General features: G+C 43.8%; 2 protein-coding genes across 5 annotated transcripts in view; one reads left to right on the top strand and one right to left on the bottom strand.

Moving 5' to 3' along the window:
* Positions 1-397, bottom strand: part of RIMKLB (ribosomal modification protein rimK like family member B) — a 71,714-nt gene extending 71,317 nt beyond the window's left edge. The window contains exon 1 of the transcript XR_007456943.1: positions 309-397. The gene's annotated coding sequence lies outside the window, so the exon portion shown is untranslated. The remainder of the gene's footprint in view (positions 1-308) is intronic.
* The window catches only part of MFAP5 (microfibril associated protein 5), a 47,622-nt gene continuing 38,361 nt past the window's right edge, over positions 36-9,296 (top strand). For all 4 annotated transcript variants that reach the window (XM_049627068.1, XM_049627070.1, XM_049627067.1 and 1 more), the window contains exon 1: positions 36-195. The gene's annotated coding sequence lies outside the window, so the exon portion shown is untranslated. The remainder of the gene's footprint in view (positions 196-9,296) is intronic.

Below are 9,296 nucleotides of genomic sequence, written 5' to 3'. Positions count from 1 at the left end.
AGAGGGGCGATGGAGCGCGAGTGCCGAGAGGCCGCGGGGCGAGGGGCCGGGCCAGCCAGCCAGCCAGCCGAGCCCGGCCTAGCGGATCCATCCAACACCTGTGTCGAGACCCGCCCTCCAGGCTCCGCGTCCCCACTCGCAGCCATCGTCAGCCTCTCGGGTGGTAGAGGGGCGATGGAGCGCGAGTGCCGAGAGGTAAATGGGAGCGCGAGAGCGCTTCGAGGACGCGCTTTCCCCACCCGCCCCCAAACCGTCCTTACTAAGGAAGGGAAAGGCCGGGGGTGGGGGGAGACGAGGTTTGTTCCCACCTCGAAACCGCGAGATTGATTCCTTCCGTTGTACACCCTCCCTGCCCTCACATTCCCTCCTCTGGCCCCATTCATGCACACTTTGAACCCTGACGCCAGCCCACCAAGCCTCTTGGGGCACTGTGTGGTTGTGCGTGTCCACGCCTCTGTCTCCTGCCCTGCCCAGCCCAGCCCAGCCCACCTCCCGCGCAGCCTTTCCGGCGCCCTCCGCCTGGTGTCCCCGCAAGCCGTGGTCTCTCCCCTCCCACAGGCAAAGATTGGGAACAAAGATCAATACCTATAAGGTCCTTATGCGTGTACGGAATGAAGACGTTGCCTCTGTACGTTGTAAGACAAATTTGTAAACTACAGTACATCATACATGCTCAGGGCTTTATGCAGGCTTAAACATATAGGCAGGGTAGTGTGGTACAGCCCGCTCTGCTACTTGGAAACCAGTATAAACCTTGGGGCAAATTAGTTTCATAACTTCCCCCCAAGCCTTTGTTATGAAAAGCTAAGAATATATTCCAAGGTTGCTGTAAGAATGAATCTGAATATATTCAGCTACGTTAGTCCTGTGTTAATTTTTCTAGATCATAAAGAATGAAACGAAAGGTAACAGATCACCGTGCGACTGTACCTGGCGGATTCATTTCCAAAATAACCATAGTCATTTATTACCCCTAGAGATCCCACATGAGGGATACAATGATGTCCTAACTAACCAGTTTGCCTTCTTACGAATCACATTCCATTCTGAGTCGCCTAAGTCAACAAATTCTTTTCAGCAATCCTTTCCCAACCATTTTAGTCTGCCTTTTTTGCTGATTTCATTCACTTAGTCCTTTAAGAGATATAGCAAAACATAGGGTGGTTAACTTCTGGACTTGCTCAGAGTTCTAGTTCCCCTTACTTAAATCTTCTGAAGTACCCTAACTTCTCTATCTTAATCTGCCCAACTACAAAAGTTAACTATAAAAGTATTTTGTAGAATATACAAAAATAGTTACTTCATTGAGTTGGTATAAGGAGTGAATTAGCTGATAAGACTTAACGCCTGGCACAAAGCAAGTGCTATTGTGTTTGCTGCTGTTTTGCCACTGAGAGTAACCTAGGAGGGAACAGTTCTCACAAAGGACACGTTTACAGGAATAAATGTGCTATTACTACCTTCAAAAAAAGGGGAGGGGGGAGTCTACAGAACTAAGATGTTGCTCTTTATTTCCACCCTGATATTCAGTCTCCTGAAGCAAAGTATATTCAACCTAAAGACAAAGAAGAGAAGCATTTTGTGATCAAGAGAACCTTGATCACAGAGATGCTAACACAATGAGAATCTGGCAAAAGATACACAGGGTGATTGACAGAGGGAAAAGGTTGTATGACTGGCCCCACCGATTATCAGTACTACCTATCCTATTCTTCCGTCCTGTTAAGAAACCTAATTCAAGGTAACCATGCAGCACGCAGGAAAAGGATGTATTGCTGAAACTGTGGGTAGGGAATATTAGACTAGTAATTCACTGGCCACTTAAAAAACAAAACAAAACAAAACAATGCTATGTATTTCATGCACTGTCATTATACGCCAGACACATCCAAAGAAATTCATAATGTATGCAACGTTTTGGTTTCCACTTAAGGTAGTCAGAAACAAACAAAAGACAGAAGTATATTCTTAAATGCAAAGCCAAGGATATTGCTTAAATTGTCAGTATATAATATTTACATAAATGATCAAATTCACTTTATTTAAATTATTTTTAGCATTTCCATAATGGAAAGCAAGGTCCAGAAAGGTTCAGATTCTTGGACTCAGTCATAATCTTTGTGCTTTTATGGTTGTTATTTAGACAGGTATGGACTCACATCTCCTTTGGGTAACAATATATTCTTGAAAGTATTTGGGGGCACCTGGCTGGCTCAGTCAATAGAGCATGTGATCTTGGGGACCTAAGCTTGACCCTTACGTTGTGGGTAGAGTTTACGTTACAAAACAAAGTATTTTGGAGCACCTGGGTGGCTCGGTCAGTTAAATATCTGAGTCTTGGTTTCGGCTCAGGTCATGATCTCACAGTTTGTGAGTTCGAGCCCCACGTCAGGTTCAATGCTGTCTGTGTAGAGTCTGCTTGGGATTGTCTCTCTCTCTCCATCTCTCTCTGCCCCTCCCACTCTCACTCTCAAAATAAACTTTAAAAAAAAGTACTTTAAGTACTACTTAAAGCTTATCTTGGTTTAATCATGCACCACTCATTTTTAACCATTAAATTAATATTCTTCAGTATGCTCTGGGGTCAGTTGAATCCCTTGAGAAGACATAATAAGCAACCTAGCATCTCTGGAGTCAGGTAAATCTGATTTAAAATCTTAGCTTTATTTCCTAGTGGCATGTGATTGGTGCTTAACCTCTGTAAGCCTCAGTTATCTCATCCACAAAATAGAGATTGAGATAACTCAAATATGATCTACTACATAGTAAGTCCTCAGAAAATATTGGTTATTGGGGCAGCTGGCTGGCTGGCTCAGTGAGTAGACCAAGTGACTCTGAATCTCAGGGTTGTTAGTTTGAGCCCCATGTTGGGTGTAGAGTGTATTTAAAAATAAAATGTTTTTATACTTGTGTGTGTGTGTGTGTAGGCTATACCAAAATAGTCAAATATCAAAGAGAAGTTATGCAATGTTTAGCTATGTGTCATAGTACAAACTGTTACTGGGATCCAGGCACCAATATTTTTTAAGGCTCTCAGGCTCTCCGGGGAATTCTAACATGCAGCTAAGCTGAACCAAGGTTTAGACAACAGAGATATTAGAATTAACTATATATGACAGTACACATTATCTAGACACATTTCAATGAATCAATGGATTAGCTGGTTAGAATGTGATAGCGAGATTTGCAGCAAGAAGCACTTTTTTAAAATATTTTTATTTTTGAGAAAGAGAGCATGAGCGGGGAGAGGGGCAGAAAGAGAGGGGGACAGAGGATCAGAAGTGGGTTCTGAGCTGACAACAGACAGCCCCGTGCTGGGCTCGAACTCAATCTCAAACTTGCAGACCAAAGTTGTGACCTGAGCCAAAGTGGGATGCTCAACTGACTGAGCCACCCAGGTACCCAGCAAGAAACACTTATAAAAGTTCTTGGTAGACAATATGAAGATACTAGGGGGAAGGCACATAAAATGTGAGGAGGTGATGAAAACAAAATCTCCCCTAACAAAGTTGTCCAGGTGCCACTAATTCCCTGTCTCTGATTCAACTTGTGTTGCTTTGGTGTCTATCTCCACCATCCAGAAAAACATGACTTACATATTTTCTAGAATGCACATCAAGCAAAAATCTTTAAGTACCGCATAGACGCCATCTGGCGCAAATCTTTCCTTCCTGGGTTGAGACAAGAAAACAAGCTGGGATTGGATTGAAATTAAAGTCCTCCGAGTAGCAAAGAGGAGAACTGTAAACAGGAATGAATCCAGGACTGTTATCAGTACTTAAAATAGTAGTCCTCACGGCATATCTGATGTGATTCCTGTAAAATTCATGTGGGTGGAGAAAAGGTAGTCTGTGTCACATCAGAACCTACACTATCAAATACAGAACTGCAGGGGCAGCTGCCCAGGCTCTAGCTGTCCCCACGGCTTCCTCTCCCTGAACCAGCCGGCTAGAACCAGCCCGACAACAACAGTCTCCACAGTTAGAATAGCTAAATACTGATCTAGCCTTTCCCCACCCACATCCCTCCTCCCTTTCCGCCACTCCATTTCTACACATTAAACTGAGCGCCTCTTCAACTACGAGAAGAAAATGTCAATGCCAGACACAAAGGAGGATGGGAGGTGGGGGAAAAGGAGTGAAGACCGTACCTTGCCTCAATCAGGAGGAAAGGGCGTAAAGAAAAATAAGACTTCGAGAAGTAATGGAGGGTTCCCCCTCCTTAATTGTATCTGGCTGTTTGGAATATTTCATTTTCTCTACCACTCAGGAATAACTTGGAATGCGTGTTCACATTGCAGACTCCTTGGCCCTCACGTCTGACCTTCTGAATCAGCCTGGATATCTGTATTTTTGAGCCAAACTCAAAGCATAGACAATCACCCCTGAGTCTGCATTTTGAATTCACATCCCAAATAATTCTTAGACCCATGAGACTTTGAGAATAATGTCTTAGAGAAAAATCATTTGTAAAATATCCTTTATTTAAAAGGGCGCCTGGGTGGCTCAGTTGGTTGGGTGTCCACTTCAGCTCAAGTCATGATCTCGCTGTCTGCGAGTTTGAGCCCCGCGAGGGGCTCTGTGCTGACAGCTCAGAGCCTGGAGTCTGCTTCGGATTCTGTCTCTCCCTCTCTCTCTGCCCTCCCCCGCTGGCACTCTGTCTCTGTCTCTCTCTCAGAAAAAAATAAACATTAAACGGTTTTTTTAAAATAAAACCTTCCACATTTTTAACCTCCACATCCAACGTTGGGTTCAACCTCACAACCCTGAGATCAAAGGTCACACGCTCCACCCACCGAGTCAGCCAGACGCCCTGCCCTAAAGCCTTAACATTTACAAACTCATTTTAACTACCAGCAACTTTGTAAGGTTAAGAAACTATTTATTTCTAGACCCCTCTGACAGAAGGGAAAATTGAGGCAACAAGAGGAAATCATTGGTGGCAATTTCTGAGTCTCCTGATTCTCTGTTCACTGGAATATCTTTTTTTTTTTTAATTATTTTTTTAATGTTTATTTATTTTTGAGACAGAGAGAGACAGAGCATGAGCAGGGGGGGGGTCAGAGAGAGAGGGAGACACAGATCTGAAACAGGCTCCGGGCTCTGAGCTGTCAGCACAGAGCCCGACGTGGGGCTCGAACTCACAGACCATGAGATCATGACCTGAGCTGAAGTCAGACGCTCAACCGACTGAGCCACCCAGGCGCCCCTGGAATATCTTTAAAAAAAATTTTTTTTTAATGTTTATTTATTTTTGAGACAGAGAGAGACAGAGCATAAGCGGAGGAGGGTAGAGAGAGAGAGGGAAGGAGGGAGACAAAGAATCCGAAGCAAGCTCCAGGCTCTGAGCTGTCAGCACAGAGCCCGGGGCAATGCTCAAACTCACTAGCTGTGAGATCATGACCTGAGCTGAAGTCAGACACCCAACCGACTCCACCCAGGTACCCCATGTTCACTGGAATATCTTAAAAGTATATCAATCTGAGGGCACCAGGATGGCTCAGTCGGTTAAGAATCCAAATTCAGCTCAGGTCATGATCTCACATTTCATGAGTTCAAACCAGGCATCGAGCCCGGCATGGTGCAGAGCCTGCTTGAAATCCTCGCTCTCCCCTGGCTCTCTGTCCCTCCCCCACTCACACTTTCTCTCAAAATAAATACCTAACTTAAAAAAAAAAAAGTGGGGTGCCTGGGTGGCTCGGTCAGTTGAGCATCCGACTTCGGCTCAGGTCATGATCTCACAGTCCGTGAGTTCGAGCCCCAGGGTCTATGCTGACAGCTCAGAGCCTGGAGCCTGTTTCAGATTCTGTGTCTCCCTCTCTCTCTCTGCCCCTCCCCTGCTCATGCTCTGTCTCTCTCTGTCTCAAAAATAAATAAAAAAAATTAAAAAAAAAAAAAAAGGTATCTTAATGTGGGTGGTGCCTGTCTGGCTCTCAGGGCTATGAGTTCGAGCCCCGCATTAGACGTAGAGATTACTTAAAACTAAAAAAAAAAAAGGAAATTTTGAGGGCACCTGGGTGGCTCAGTCCGGTAACGGTCCAACTTCAGCGTAGGTCATTATCTCATGGTTTATGGGTTCGAGCCCCACGTCGGGCTCTGTGCTGACAGCTCAGAGCCTGGAGCCTGCTTCGGATTCTGTGTCTCCTTCTTACTCTTTGCCCCTCCCCTGCTCTCACTCTCTCTCCTAAAAATCATAAACTTAAAACTAACAAAAACAAGAATTTTTTTTTTTTTTAAAAGCATATCAATCTGGTAAGAATAAAGGGAAAAGTAAATGTGAAAGGCGTCTGGCTCTTGATTTCAGCTCAGGTCATGATGTCAGGGTCGTGGGGTCAAGCACCATGTCAGGCTCTGCACTCAACATGGAACCTGCTTAAGACTCTCTCGCCATCTGCCGCTCTCCCCCTCTTGCACTCTCTCTCAAATACATAACACTTTTAAAAACTTTAATAAAAAGACAAAGTTAGACTCTGGAGCCCTGTTCATGAGTCTAAGTTCTTGTAGTTATCCTCAGTGCAAAGAAGCAGTGCTATTTATATCTATTCTGTCCCAATTGTTACCTGCCATATTCATTTCTTTTTCTTTCTTCTTTTTCTTTTTTTTTTTTTAATTTTTTTTAACGCTTATTTATTTTTGAGACAGAGAGAGACAGAGCATGAACGGGGGAGGGTCAGAGAGAGGGAGACGCAGAATCTGAAACAGGCTTCGAGCTATCAGCACACAGCCCGACACGGGGCTCGAACTCACGGACCGTGAGATCATTACCTGAGCTGAAGTCGGCCGCTTAACCGACTGAGCCACCCAGGCGCCCCTCTTTCTTCTTTTTCTTTCATATTTTTAGAGTTTACTTTTGAGAGAGACCAAGCCCTTGCGGAAGCATGCATGGGCGGGCAGAGAGACAGGGAGAGCCCAGCTCTATTAGCGCAGAGCCCAACGCAGGGCTTGAACCCACAAACCGTGAGATCAAGACCTGACTCAAAATCAAGAATTGGACACTTAACCGACTGAGCCACCCGGGTGCTCCTCATTTCCTTTTTATATCACTTTTGCTCTCCTGGCTTTTCAAACCTGCATTGATCACTGAGTTATTTTTTTTTTTTAACTCATCTTTGCTTTTACTTAACCTTGCTTCCATCAACTCCACCTGAATTCCCAAACTCCTTGCTTTTTTCTCTAAGTGCTTTTCAATTTAAGTTTTCTCATAACAGCATAATAAAGTCAGAAAAGAAAGTAAGCGGAAGAAAAAAGGAAAAGGAGAAATCTATACTGAGTGACACAATGGAATCACCAGACAAATCTCTAATACACACGTTTCAATCCCTCTTGCTCGGGTCCCAGAACTTCTGTGGACAGCCAGAGTAGACGACTTAGACTAAGATAGAATATCTATAACACTGACTTGCTGAGTACAGAAATGGTGAATGAAAATGTACGCAAGAGAAAATTACCACAAAAATACTTGAAACATATATAGTTATATATCTGTCCCTAGTCTCATAATAAACCTAAAATAGCTTAGAACATGCAATGTTCTCAGAACCTTTGTATGTATATGAAACAGTGTAATCTTCATAATAACCCTAAAGGACCTCAGGATCTTTTTTTTTTACAAATGAGCAAACTCAGGCACAGAGAGGCTGAGTAACTTGTCCAAACTCACACAGCTAGCAAGTGGCAGAACCAGAATTTCAATCCAAGCATCATCAAAGTACATGTTTCTGATCATTTACTCTAGCCCCTCCAAAAGCTATAAAAATGTGTTTTTTCTGCAGTTTCTCCCTACTTCTTAATACAGTATGAGTGGGGGAGGGGCACAGAGAGAGGGAGATACAGAATCCAAAGCAGACCCCAGGCTCTGAGCGGTCAGCACAGAGCCCTGTGCGGGGCTTGAACCCACAAACTGCAGGATCATGACCCGAGCCAAAATCGGACGCTCGACCAACTGAGCCAGAGAGACCATATTCACATAATTTTTATTACAGTATATTGTTGTAATTGGCATATTTTATTATTAGTTTTCTCTCTCTTACTGTGCATAGTTTGCAAATTAAATGCTATCATGGGTGTGTATGTATAGGAAAAAACATAATTTATATATAGGCCTCAATATTATCTGTGGTTTCAGGCATCCACTGGGAGTCTTGGAATGTATCCCCTGTGGATATGCAGGGACAACCGTATGTAAAGTTTCATTTATAGATCAATGCCTGCTACTTTCGCTTATGTCTCCAATGTCATATGCAAAACATTTGTAAATACATATATTAGAATTTGTCACAGGGCACCTGTGTGGCTCAGTAGCATCAGACTTTGGCTCATATCATCATCTCACAGTTTGTGAGTTCAAGTCCCACTTTGGGTGAGCCCCCCTAGAAAAGAGAAACTCTCTCTCTCTCTCTTTCTCTCCTCCAACCCCTCATAGGATTCTCTCTCTCTCTGCCCTTCACTCACTTGCCCCCTCATCTCCCTCTTAAAAAAAAACAACAAAGAACTTGGCACAAAAGAATCCATTAGCCAAGCATACCTATGAAGATTCTTCAAAAATGACTAATACATGTTATTCTTCAGCCATGGAGAGATTATGTTTCGATTAACAAAGCACTCATCCATATAAATCATAAGTGAATTTCCTGAAGTCATAGAAGCTTTTTCATAATTATGCTTTTTCTCAAAGTTTAAATACTAAAAACTACAGCCTCATAGGAGACCATGAAATGTTTTGAGGTTTAAAAAAAGGATCAAGTGACACACAGGGGCAAAAAGTGGTTAGCAGAAATCCAGAGTTTAGCAGAGAAACCAGGGTTTAGTGCCTAACAGAGAGGGCAAAAGTAGGTCAGTGTCCCTCGCAGTCACAGCTGGCAGAAAGTGATGTCACCCGAGAAATGTGGTGGGGAGAAAGGGAGGTGGAATTTAAGGTGGGAAAGTAGAGAGACTCTTTGAAGGGGAAGGCTGTGGGATGGGAGGCGAGGAATTTACAGAGGCGAGCTTAAATCGGCCTTTCATAGGCTGATGGCAGAAACAGCTGAAACACCACTTCCTCCTCCCCCTCCCAGCCTGCCTTCTCCCAGGCCTCATCCCTACCTCCCATCACCATCAGACCCCCTCTGCTGGAGACAAAGACACCAGAGAAAGGAATGAGGAGAAAGACGAGCCTGAAAAATAATTATTTTGACAAAGGAGAGACAGGTGAGGAAAGAAGTGAAGGAGAATTTTAATCAAATCCAGGGAAACATGATGGAGAGGAGGAAATAACGAAGGAGAGAGGCAGATTGAGAAAAACAACTAGTAGGAAGAAAA

Source organism: Panthera uncia, chromosome B4 (genome assembly GCF_023721935.1).
Source record: "Panthera uncia isolate 11264 chromosome B4, Puncia_PCG_1.0, whole genome shotgun sequence".
Lineage (NCBI taxonomy): Eukaryota > Metazoa > Chordata > Mammalia > Carnivora > Felidae > Panthera > Panthera uncia.
Note: the sequence above shows the minus strand (reverse complement) of the source record. Positions and strands in the feature narration are given on the sequence as shown.